The sequence below is a fragment of the Sus scrofa genome, chromosome 4 (genome assembly GCF_054392235.1).
Source record: "Sus scrofa isolate SSC_HxYL_T2T_F1_AM1 chromosome 4, Sscrofa_HxYL_maternal_Yorkshire_Landrace_v2.0, whole genome shotgun sequence".
In the NCBI taxonomy this organism is placed as follows: domain Eukaryota; kingdom Metazoa; phylum Chordata; class Mammalia; order Artiodactyla; family Suidae; genus Sus; species Sus scrofa.
The window spans coordinates 10,624,553-10,637,735 of record NC_139386.1 but is presented as its reverse complement, the minus strand read 5'-3'; the positions used below and the strand labels follow the sequence as shown (position 1 = coordinate 10,637,735).

Here is a 13,183-nt window from a genome sequence, read left to right as displayed (position 1 = left end):
ATGATCAAAACAAACAAACAAACAAAATTAATGACCATTTGACTTAGAAATGCATTACTTCAATAAAAGTACATTCTGGAGTTCCCATCATGGCTCAGTGGTTAATGACTCTGACTAGCATCCATGAGGACACAGGTTCAATCCCTGTCCTTGCTCATCCAGTTAAGGATCCAGCATTGCCTCGAGCCATGGTGTAGGTCGCAGATATCACTCAGATCCTGTGTGGCTGTGGCACAGGCTGGCAGGTACAGCTCTGTTTAGACCCCTAGGCTGGGAATCTTCATATGCTGCAGGTGTGGCCTTAAAAACGAAATAAATAAATAAAATAAAGTACCTTTTTCATTTCCTATTATGCTGTATTAAAATTAATACAAAAATTTCACAAGAGTAGAACACAGCAGCAAATAGTAGAGGTAGTATTATTCCTATCTTATCTGAGAATCTTCACACTATCAGACAAGAGCAAAACAGGGCTTAAATGCAATGTTTTTGTCAATACAAACTAAAATTTTACAAGTAGAATCTCTCAAGAAAAGCACAAGTCAACAAACTACAAGAGTCCACTTTAAAACCTAGTCAATCTCAGATTTCATTTAAATGAGTGCCTGCAAGTCTCCATTATCCTCAATAAGAACAGAGAGATGACATAAATAATCCCAAATAATAATATCTGGGAATATGTCATATTTTTCCAGTGTTTACTGAAATTGTTTGACTGTACAACTCAGTGTAATTTGGATTATCTGAGAATATGCCAATTTATGACTGGAAGAAGGGTTTTTAGGCACAGTCTATACAGACACAGTGAAAAGTGTATCAGTCTCAATTTAACACAGGCCAGACACAGGGCACCAAGTACAGATTACCTGCATGGCAGAAATAGCTGTACAGGATTAAAAGCTACATACAACAGTACCACTGGACATCATCTTTTCAAAATAAGTTAATTTTGAAAATAAGTTTATTTTGCATTAGGTCTTCTATTTACACAAAATCACCTAAGATCTTTGAAAACAGCCACTCTCACCCATGGTACCGCAATCAGGATGTGGGACATGTGATAAGAAACGCGTTTATTTAAAGAATCAAAATTCTAAGAATGATTTCCCTGTTTAAAAAGTTTTACAAATACCACTCATTTGCATTCCAATATACTTGCACGAGTGGGAAAGGGGTGAAGCTACAGCCAGTGAGCAGGAAATTATAATCCCGGATATGCTCAAGGAGAGTACAGAAAGGCGAACATCATCCATCCTGTGTGGCGGCTCAAAAAGTCCTGAGATTTGCTGTTTTAAATAAACCTACTAAATATACAATATAAAATATAGGACCTCAAATTAGTACTTTGCAGTAGAATTTTAGTAAAGGCCATGGAGGCCCAGGGTTAAATATGAGCTTTCTTCATCCTATTTGGGCATGCACTTGAACAAGTTACCTAAGCTCAACGAGCCCTACTTTCCTCATGTTCAGTAAGAATTAACTAGGAATTGACCTACACCTTACAGGGTTATCATAAAACTAACTTAATGGACACAGAGAACTTGACATAGAGGTGTTCACTATCACAGCGTAATAATTAAGAGCCAAGACCCAGTTCAATCCCTTAGTAGCCGTGTCACTTTAGTTACTTAACCCTAGTTTCCCAGTGAAATGGAAATACCAACACCCATTAGTATTAGGGCGATGTAAAGATTAAAGAAACGTCTTACAACCCTGCCTGGGAAGTAGCAAGTAGTACACCCTTGCTAAGTGTTAGTTACATCACAACCACTGAAATATTACTTAACTGTCGCCACATTATTGGTTCTTCCTTCCATTCCTGCAGTATGAAAAAGTATTCCTTGAAAAATTAACGTAATTTAGTGAACGGATCATAATATAGGATGAGCTCACACATTCGAGAATTTTTATGCTGACTTTTGGAAACTTTAAATACACAAGAAATTATATGAATTGACCACTGTTCATGAATATGGACAAGATACACATACCAAATACTCATCCTAAGTGAACAAATCCATTCAGTGAACTAAAGTATAAGACAAAATGTCTATTTTACTTTCAAAGCAGTTTAAGCAATCAAACAGAGCAATCTTCAAAATGTACAAGCTGAGATTACTGCAGCTGAGAGCAATCAACATCTTTCTCCAAAACTTTTGCCACATAATTACAAAATAATGCTATAGTCTAACTCTCCTGACCTTGTCATTCATTCAATTAGTCAAAACATTTATGGACTATCCACTGTGCACCAGACAGGCACTATGCTAAACTACCCAGCAACAACAGCAGCAAAGGAGAGACCAAGAGTTAACAGTGGCCATGCCACTAACAATTTGGTTACATATTTCAAAATTTTATAATTTTGTTTTCCTTAAAAAGAGAAAGGGCAAATTATAGGCTCTAACAGTTGAGTGCATCAATGTTTAATGAATTAAGTCACTTCATGTAATGACAGTTCAATATTTTCCCCAAAGAGACTAGGATTAAATAAGCATCTCTCTACTGCTCAATTACCTACTAAGTAAAGGTAAATGACCATTTCAAATATGAGTCAAATAATCTCAATAGTGACACTAATATAATTTTTTATCCATTTTGGGAGGGAAAGTTCAGAGAAATAAATTTTAAACTTAATTATGTTAAATGTCCCCTGTAATCTATCAGAAATAAACTACATTTACTTAGTTTTACCCACTATCTGAAATTTTATTTTTGCTGGGAGTGATTAGGATTTGTTTACTAATCATGCCTCCCTTTGATTAACTACTTTCTTAGGAGAGAAAAATCTAGCTTCTAATTATCAAATAATCCAAAGTTCACAGTTCATGTTATGATCCCGCTTTTTAGGCCTGGACCTGAGGCATATGGAAGTTCCCAGGCTAGGGGTTGAATCGAAGCTATAGCTGCCAGCCTACGCCGGAAATTCCCTGTCCTGCATTTTAGAAAACAAGAGTTTCCCTCAAGTAGCTACATACTGTTAAATTTTAAACAATTAAAAAAATATACTGACTAGTATGCACGAGGATTCAGGTTGGATCCCTGGCCTCAGTGGGTCAGGGATCCGGCATTGCTGTGAGCTGTGGTGTAGGTCACAAAGGCGGCTCTGATTCTGCCTTGCTGCAGCTGTGATGTAGGCCAGCAGCTGTAGCTCCAATTCAATGCCTAGCCTGGGAACTTCCATATGCCGCTGGTGTGGCCCTAAAAGGCAAAATAAATAAATAAATAAATAAATAAATAAATAAATAAATAAATAAATAAATAAACAAACCTAGCAAAACTGTTCTGCCAAAAACATGCAATCTTGACTATGAGTTAAGTAATCTTACTATGTAACATCGTTATCCAAAACCTAAAAGGGGACAAAGAGCCAAGCACCTTTTTTAGTACCTACTTTCCTAGAAAAAAGGGATGTTAGGAAACTGCTGTTAATATTGATAGCAACTGTATCACACCGATACCCAGGTAGGTGTACTTCGGGACTAAAAATCTTCTTTGTAGTTCATTATTATGGACTACCAATGTCACATGAAAAAAAAAAAGTGCTGTCATTTCATTTTAGGAAAGCTGAATCAGGCAGTGTTAGTTAACTGCAACACTTTACAAGCAGGCTACCAAATAAGCTGCAATTACCAAGGTGTTCAGACACAAAGCTTCTGTTTCTATTATTAAGTACAATTAAAGAATTAAAGGGATCGGTTTATTTTTCTTGACGTACATTAGTCTAAAATGATTTGCAATAAGTCCCTCAACACTCAAGAGATTGACATTCCTTTAGCTATATGAAACACTCCTCTGGAATGCCAATCTTCCAAATGGCAAGACCGTAAAAATGCAAAATTGACTGATGTACATTTTTCACATTACGTATTAAGGAATAAAAACATGGCAATCTCAATAAATTTACAGGAGAGGAGAAGTATAAACAAATGCCCCTAATCTTTGCCTGATCCAGAATGGCACTTTGTGGTACTGCAAGAATTCAGCATTTCATCAGTATTCTGCACACCGGGAGACACTCAGTAACTGTTGTTGACAGATGAGCTGAGAAAAAGTCTCAGCAACAAACAGTACTAACAGGTTACGTTGCAAATCAGTCATGGAACCACGCGAGGAGGACTGTGGAGGAGGCGAAAGAGTAACAACTTTCTGCCAAATTTTACATTCAGGGCAAATTAAACCATCATAGATACCCCTGGGGTGGGGTGGGGGGCGAAAATAATTGGCAGGACCCAGAATAGCCATGAGGAACACGAACACACACACGCACGCACACAGCAATTGCCACTTTCACACAGTTTGACAGTCAAAGATTTGGGTAATTATAGTAGAAACTGTGTGTTGTGGAAACACACTACGACCACACCCTAGGACTGAGAATCTGGACTTTAAATGCGGGGAGTAAAGAGGTCAAAGCAGTCCATAAGTTGGACGGTCAGGCCGCACAGGTGGCGGGGGGGCGGGGGAGACCAACTTCCACGAGAGTGACCAGGAGGGCCGGGTGTCCGGCGAGTCCGGACGAGGCGTGGCAGAGTCCGAGGGAGAAGGGGGTGTGGATCAGGGGACGAGCACGGGGAGAGGGGGAAGGAGGCCGCTAGGAGGAGAGGGAGGTGGGAGATGGGAGCTGCGGGTGGGGGGCGCACGCCGACACGGGACGGGAAGAGCCCGGGAGCCAAAGGTCACGGGCAGAGGCAGGATTCGGGGGTAGGAGGGGACAGCGAGCACGCGCGCGGAGATGCGAGGGGCAGGAAGGGGCGGAAGAAAGGAAGATCCGAATGAATGAGCGCCGGGGAGGCCGGGGACGCGGGGGGAGGGCCGGGGGCACCGGCGGAGGTACAGCCGCAGCACCGCGGGTGGGCGCCGGGGCGGGCCCCCGCGCCGGGAAAAGAGGAAGCCCCGCGCCGGCGTCCGCCCCACCGCAGCCGCCTCTCCGCCAAAATGGGGTCGCGGAGCAGCAAAGCGAGAGCTGTGAGGGGAGAGAGGAAAGGGTGAAAAAATAAAGCACTCACGCTCCGTTCGAACCTCCAGGCTCTCTCAGCCCCGCTCCTCTGTCCTCCTCGAGCCGCGACGGCGGCTCCTCAGCGGCGCTAGGGGGAGCCCCGGGCCCGGAGCGGGGCAGCGGCGGCGGCCGGACCGGGAGCCCCTCCGCACCTGCCCCTGTGGCGGAGCCGCGACGAGCCAGGCGGCGGCGGCAGCGGCTGCTCTGAGCGGGGAGGGCAAGTGACCCGGATGTACAGGGTAACGGCGAGGAGGGGGAGGGGGGAATGCCAGGAAGTGAGGGCGCCACGGACCTGTCCGGCCGTGCGCATGCGCCGCGCGCCCGCCCCGCAAGGTAAATCCTCAATCTTCCTTCCCCGCCCCCCTTCCCCCGTCCCTCCACAAGGGGGCGGGGCGAGGCTGGAGACAGGTGGTCCGGAGGGCTAGGGGCGGAGAGGAAGGGGGCGCGGCCACCTCCTCCGCTCCCCGCCCTCCTTAAAGGGGCAGCACCTTCGCGCGAAGATGGCATCTGGGTGGGTCCGGGTCTTGCAGCCTTCTCATCCTACACTTGGAAAAGTGAGGTTCAGAGGTGACGGTAACCTGTCTCAGGTCAGCGAGCTCGGAAATGGCAGGAACTGGAACCACAGACTCGCGGATCAGGACTCTGTGCTGAACCCAGCCCCCGCCCCCCACGCGTGGAACGGCTGGGCTGGTGGGCGCTCCTTGCCCCCTCCGCCAGGTACTGAGCCTCACACTTCCAGACACGGCAGATGTGTTTGGCAGGCTCCCCAGATCCTAGAGGTACACCGTTATCACCTGTGATGGAGACGCCTTTGGGAGGTGTTAAAGGATCCGTCTGAGAACAGAAATTGGGCGCCACTTGAGACTTGTACCGTGCCACGCATAGCTCTTTCAGATAAATGAGACTTTGTTCTGGGGTCTGCTGGACTGAGAATTTAGATGTGGCAGAGGGCGCAGCTTCTTCATTTTGCCCTAATTCCCCTTTCACTCTAAACATAAACGCTCCCTCTTTACATTAAAAAGAAAACAAAACCAAAGCCAGAACATCCCATCTAGCTAGCTCATCCTAATCCTGTTATGAAACTCAGATTTTTTTCATCAACACTAAAATGTAAGTGATTGCAATGTTACCTCTCCCAAGGATATTTTCAATTTGACTGCAGAGCCGATCTTTACCTAGAGGTAAATGGTTCCAAGCATTTTGGAGTCAAGAGCCCCACTGAAAAGCCCATAAAAGTATGGGCTCTTCTCTCCAGGAAAATGCACATAGGCACACAAATTTACACATAATTTCAGGAAGACTATGGATGATTATGAACCCTCTTGTTTCAGTTAAAAGGTAAGACTCTAGTAACCATCTGGGCCTTACCACATGTAGCCAAGAAATCACTCCTTGCTCCAAATAGAGGACAGTCCTCAACATTATTTTAGCCTTCTGTCCTCTTCTTGAGTTACATGGAGATAAATGACATTGGCATATTATTTGGAGAGAGTAGGTGGCTTTTTCAAGGTATACACTAAGAGCAAGAGCCCTAGGCCTCAGACTTTTACCCTAATTACCATACTTAATGACGATTTGGGGGGTCCTACGCTATATCCATTATAATCTCCATCAATTTCAATTTAACATAGGGTGCTGAGGTTTTGCAAACGCTGATGCTGATAGAACAGTCTTCACAATCCAAGAACTCTGGTCCATTTGTTTGACACACTGACGCCCACTCTTAAATAACCTTGACTCTGTCCTCTCTCTGAAACAGAGTAAGAGTTAAAACACCTACTGAATCCCTTAGCGATGGGCTATGAGCAACCACACACCTGTAACTTAATCTCCCACGGAGAATAGAAATCTTTTCTGTGATACAGTCAGCACATGAACACCCAGTTTAGCTCGAATATCTCCAGTTACAAGGAGCTCATTATTGCAATGGTCAGCCTCCTCTAATACTGAGGAATCTCTCCCTCCACCCTGATCAGAAATCCGATGCCCAGCAACTTTCATCCACTGGCCTAACTGATTTCTGGGAAGCAGCACAGACATGTTACTGGCCTGGAGGTGCTTACAGTCCAGCCACGGAAAGAGTCCATCTGATGAGTGACAACTGTACAGGAGATGAGTCCTTTGAGGAGGATGGACTGCCCCTCTCAGAGGCACCTTTCTCCTCATCAGGCCTAGACCTGTTCCTGGCCTGAGTAAGAACCCACCAGGAAGTTCTACCACTCCCCCATGTGGGATGTCCTCGAAGAGAGAACAGAAAACAAGACCCTAAAAGAAGTGCTGAATTTATTCTTCCACGGTCCTTGCTTCATCATTCTGCAAAAATGTAATCACATTTCAGCTGAGGTCAAAGCTTTATTTTGAAAAAACAAGCAGAAGGATGAAAAAAAAAAAAAAAAGATGTCTGCATAAGTGCACTAGGCTCCAATCATGACTTAATGACTGTGGCTTGCTAACACTTTTTGGAGTCCCTAGGATGTGCCAGGCACTCTAAGCCCTTTACTTGCATTTCCTCTTGGGATTTTTACAAACTCAGTCATTGAGTCGTTCAGTCCACATTTTTGCCCCTCTACCATGTCCCAGGCACCATGCTGAGGGGTTAAGGTGGACAGAAGGACAGTAAGCCATGTGGTGCCTGCTCTGGAGGGACTCAAAATTTAGTGAAACGAAGGAGTGCAACCTCACATTACAACACAACATGATTCACTGTAATCCAGGAAGGTGTCGGAACTAATCCTCTCTGGAATGGCTGTGAAGGCTTCAGAGAGGATGAGCTTGGTCTTGAAGAGACGGGGGGGTGGGGGGGGGAGAGAAAGCAACGAAGAAAAGGCACATGGATAGAGGAAGGGAGTTCACGGCAGGCTGGGGGTAAGACTGGGGTCGGGGGCGGGGAGATTGTAAAGGATCTCCTGATATACCTTGCTAAGGTGTTTTGAGGATTTCCCTGGTGGCTCAATGGGTTAAAGATCCCACGTTGTCACTGCTGTGGCGCATGTTCAGTCCCTGGCTGGGGAATTTCTGCGTGCATGCCGCAGGTGTGGTCAAAAAAAAAGGTGTTTGAACTTGCCTCTTGAAGGCAACCACAAATAAGTAGAAGCTTCCAAGTAAGGGAGAGACATAATCAGATGCCTTTTATATCAAGATCACTCTGACCACAATGTTCTATGGACTAGGTGGGAAAGAGAAGGCCAGCAGACCAGTGAAGCTGTTGTGGGGTCTAGGTGAGAGATAATAAGAGCCTGTTCTGGGAAACTGGCAGTGAAAAGGAAGAACGGGAGCCAGAATTAAGATATTTACTGATGTGAAATCTACAGGAGTTTGTGGCTAGTTGAATCCAAGGAAAGGAGCCATGGGCATGACCCTGAGGTTCCTTCCTACGATTAATAGGTAGGATGGTGAAACAATCCAATCCCAAAACTTTTACACAGTTTTCATTCCTGTTCTCTTTCAACCTTTTTTGCTTTTTTTTAGGGCTGCACCTGCAGAATGTGGAAGTTCCCAGGCTAAAGGTCAAATCGAAGCTCCAGCTGCTCACCTACGCCACAACCACAGCAACGTGGGAGCTGAGCCACACCTGCAGTCTGCACCACAGCTCACTGCAACGCCAGATCCTTAGCCCATGATCAAGGCCAGGGATTGAACCCACAACCTCATGGTTCCTAGTTGGGCTCGTTAACCAATGAGCCACAAAGGGAACTCTCTCTTCCAACCTTGATCCCTGTAAATGCACATTGCTTCAACTGGTATCTTCAGATTTGTGCAACTATTTCCCAAAACTTGTTTCATTTTTCTACAGTCACATTTATCATTTTAATGGCTGCAGCATATTTCATCATGCTGACATAGCTCAGGTTCCTTTAGTTGCTAAAGGTCCCCAACCTGCACATCTGGTTAACCCTAGACTCCTTTGGCTCTGGGCATTTTGCAAGGGATGAGCTGAGTCAGGAAAGAGAGCCTTTAGGTGAAGGGTGTTGGAAAAGCGTAGCCTCAAGGGCCAGTGAAGTACAATTCTCATGACTGAGGCTTGAGCAACTGTATTGCATGGAGAAATGGCAGAGCTGTTGAAAGGAACCTATCAACCATGGGAATCCTGATGTCTGAGTCTCCATGGAAGCTGGTTTTCAAGTCCTAACCCATCGAATCCATTTGTTTCTTTGTCCACTCATTCATTCTGTGAGCAATGCAATCTTGCAAAGCAGAGGACCACAAAGCAGAAAGCTTCCAGAAGCATGGGTTTAGCCCCACCAGGGTTTGAAGTCTGTTCTAGAACCTCCACAGGTTAACCTCTCAGAGCCTCAGTTTCCCCACAGGTTTGTTGTAAAAATTCGTTTCCATAAAATGTGTACAGAATTTGGGACAAAACTCAGCACACGTTAAGTTCAATAATTATTTTCAGTCTGGGTCCTTCCCCTGTGCGACCTGAACTCCCAGTATTTTCCTTCGTTTCTGAGCGCACCCACCAGGTGACAGCACATGTGCTGAGTTTAGAGCCCGAATCTGCCAGAGGGAAGCAGGGCACCTGCTCCATCTTGCTAACCTTCCATTTCCCAACTGTGCCATGGACATGGAAACGTACTTCACAGAAATGTTGTGATGCTCTCAGAAATACTGTATCAGAAAATATGTTCCAAACCCCAAAGCACTATGTCATTATTGACTATCACCACTATTATAGACCTGTTCTCTTGGCTTCTCGCTATCAGAAAAATTATGGCTTCAGCCTCTGTTCTGTGCATTGTAACGACTGGATCGGGGCATTGTGATGGTGCTTGAATTGGATGACCCAGTTGTACTCAGAGAGGACACTGTGAACAGCTGTGTTAGCTCAAACATACCATTCGATTATGTTTAAGCCCCCCGATTATAGGTTTTGTTGCCTCTGTATCCAGTCTTAAGTCTTCAATCTAACATCCAGGAGCTGTTCTCAACTACTTTCTTCCTCCTCTTTGAGGAATGAATGAAGATGGAATCCTTGAACAAAGAGGCACCTTCCCAAATATTTCCACCACAGCCAAGGCTGAAGACTAAGACTCCAGGGTCATGCCTTACGGATGAGCACCCAGTAAGTGAGATCAGTGAATGCAGAAGAGGACGGGGAAAGGAAGCCTGGGCAGCATGAAAGACGCCATCAGAGCTCCTGCTCTAAAAAGAACCAAAGTACAAAGCCAAGAGCTTAAACCTAACACGTTCCTATTATTTAGCAAAACGTTAATCAGTCTGTCAGGGGCCATAAAGTTGTCCTTATGGCCATATTCCTCCCAGAGCTACAAGGTGTATCTGTGAGCCTCTTCACATTTCTAAGCAAAACTCCTTTCTCACAAGTGGGCAGATCAAGTTTCACCAGCCCTCTGAGTGACCTGCAGGAAAGGAGAAGACTCACACTGCCTTGCACTTGCTGACCCTTCCCTGTGCCTCAAATATGTTTCCAGCTTCTTCATGTGGCTTTTTCTCAGCCTCCAGGTTTAAGGGTCACCATTCCCCCTGCCTCTGTTCCATCATTCCCTAGGGTGTGGCTGGCTTTTTCCCTCCACAGCACTAATCATAACCTGTACTTTTTTTTTTTTTTTTTTTTGAGCACAAAGAGTATTTTAAATTTTAAAAGCCTCTCAGAGTTTCTGAGTGGCTTAGCGGATTAAGAATCCGACATTGTCACTGCTATGGTGCAGGTTTGATCCCTGGCCCCAGAAGGCACGTCATAAGAGCAGCCAAAAAAAAAAAAAAAAATAGCCTCTCAAGAAAACATCAGCTCAGTGGAAGCAGAGGCTGGGGGTCTCATGCCCACCCTTACATCTGTCATTGTGCCCACCCAGATCCTGGGAGAGCCTCAATAGATATGTGGAATGAAAGGGCAAAAAAGAGAGGTCCCAAGCCCTGGCTACCTTACTTTTATTCTAATTATATGAATAATACACATTGATTGCAGAAGAAAAATTGAAAATACAGATGAGCAGGGAGTTCCCATCGTGGCTCGGCAGAAGCGAATCTGACTGGTATCTGTGAGGATGTAAGTTCCATCCCTGGCCTCACTCAGTGGGTTAAAGATCCAGTGTTGCTGTGAGCTGTGGTGTAGGTCGCAGATGCAGCTTGGATCCCATGTTGCTGTGGCTGTGGTATAGGCTGGCTGCAGCTCCAATTTGACCCCTAGCCGAGGAACTTCCATATGCTATGGGTGTGGCCCTAAAAAGCAAAAAAAGCAAAAAAAGAAAAAGAAAATACAGATGAGTGAAAGGAAGAAAATATAAACACCCATGATCCAACCTCCCACACTGTCCCAACATGTGGCTACACTTCCGAATGTTTTTTTTTGTCTATATCTGTATAAATATAACGCATAAATATATATATATTTGCTTTTCAGGGCTGCACCTGCAGCATATGGAGGTTCCCAGGGTAGGGGTCCAATCGGAGCTACAGCTGCCAGCCTACACCACAGCCACAGCAACTCAGGATCCAAGCTGTACCTGCAACCTACATCACAGCTCACGGCAACGCCCAATCCTTAACCCACTGAACGAGGCCAGGGATTGAACCCACACCCTTGTGGATCCTAGTCACATTTGTTAACAGCTGAGCCATGAAGAAAACACCTATAATGCATATATTTTATTTTTTTTTAATTTTTTTTTTTTTGTCTTTTGTATTTTTAGGGCCACACCTGCGGCACATGGAGGTTCCCAGGCTGGGGTCTAATCGGAGCTGTTGCTGCCTGCCACAGCCACAGCCACAGCAATGCCAGATCTGAGCCGAGTCTGCGACCCACACCACAGCTCATAGCAACGCTGGATCCTGAACCCACTGAGCGAGGCCAGGGATAGAACCGGCAACCTCAAGGTTCCTAGTAGGATTCGTTTCCACTGCGCCACGACGGGAACTCCTGCATATATTTTAATAAAAATGGTTCACATTCGGAATTGTTGCCTTCTGTGTTTCATCTCATAACTTAATCACCTTTCTTAAAGGTACCAGCTACCTTGCTGTTAATGGCTCCATAAGACATAGGGACTGGCCTGTGTAGCTACACCATCAAGTATTAAACAAGTCTCGCAGTGTTGAGCTCAAGGGGAGGTTTCCTCAATGTCAATAAAGGTAACGTGTTTTAATACAGCACTTCCCTCTTGACAAGCTTCCCGTTTCCCCCTCCGTGTTTGTATTGCGCGGAGCTGTATTTCTGCAGAGCTCAACTCCCCACCGCCCATTCACCACCTGGAGTTATTAAGAGTCCGCATCAACCAGAGAAGCAAAATTGTCTGCAGCCAGAAAAGCTGAAGTATGACGAAGCCAGAACGATGCCTTGGAGTTCAGTTGGGGAATCTGCTGCTAATACAGGCGACAGAAATAAAGAGCATGTTTTCTTGCCAAGGCTTTAAGGTAAAAAGAGGAAAAGAAATACTTTCTGCGCGCCTCACGTCTCCTTCCCAAGCCCTGTCCTGAGGCCAGGTTTTTCCCAAGAGGGATGGGCAGGTCCATGGAGTTGATGGATGGTAGAAGCAGTTTGCTGCCCAAAGCCCACCACCCCAGTGAGGGAAGAGCTGGCTGCAGAAAAAACTCAAGAGGGCAAGAGGGAGTTTCCCACAAACAGCTCTATCAGGCCCCTGAGGGGTTCGGAAGCCTCTTGGGATTTTTCAGCCCTGAGAGTCACATCCTCTATGAGGAAGGGCCTCCTCCTGCCCACCTGATGCCACTCCAGCAGGACGCGTCAGTGTTCCAGGGCTCCCGCCGCCTGGCCCACCTGCCCACCCCCATGGCGGCTGTGCCACCTGAACAAGATGCACAGGCAAAGGGAGAGGGGGGCCACTGAAGGCAGGGAAAAGATGCTATAAAATCAATGATGGCACCGGAGGAGTGGAAGGAAGAGGAAGGGCTGGGTGGGCCAACCATGCCTGGGCCTCCCCCTACCACCACCCAGAAACCCAAAGAGAGGTCAAGCTGTGGCTCCACCCCCCTTGTATGGTACCCTGTCGGAGGCGGACAAAAACTACCTGTAAAGAAAGAGAATCCCTAATTGTGTCAAGGATCACTATTTTATAGATGCCATTTAAGAAAGATTTCCTGGAATTCCCATCATGGCTCAGTAGTAACAACCCAATTAGTATCCATGAGGACATGGGTTCAATTCCTGGCCTTGCTCAGTGGGTTAAGGATCTGGCGCTGCTGTGATTGCGGTACAGGTCACAGATGCAGCTTGGA

At 45.8% G+C, this 13,183-nt stretch overlaps 1 protein-coding gene across 41 annotated transcripts in view; it reads right to left on the bottom strand.

Annotated features, from left to right (window-relative positions):
* CYRIB (CYFIP related Rac1 interactor B) overlaps positions 1–13,183 on the bottom strand; it is a 169,468-nt gene that overhangs the window by 91,282 nt on the left and 65,003 nt on the right. For 12 of the 41 annotated variants that reach the window (XM_085020546.1, XM_085020549.1, XM_021088612.2 and 9 more), the window contains exon 1: positions 5,010–5,226. The gene's annotated coding sequence lies outside the window, so the exon portion shown is untranslated. 41 annotated transcript variants of the gene reach the window in all.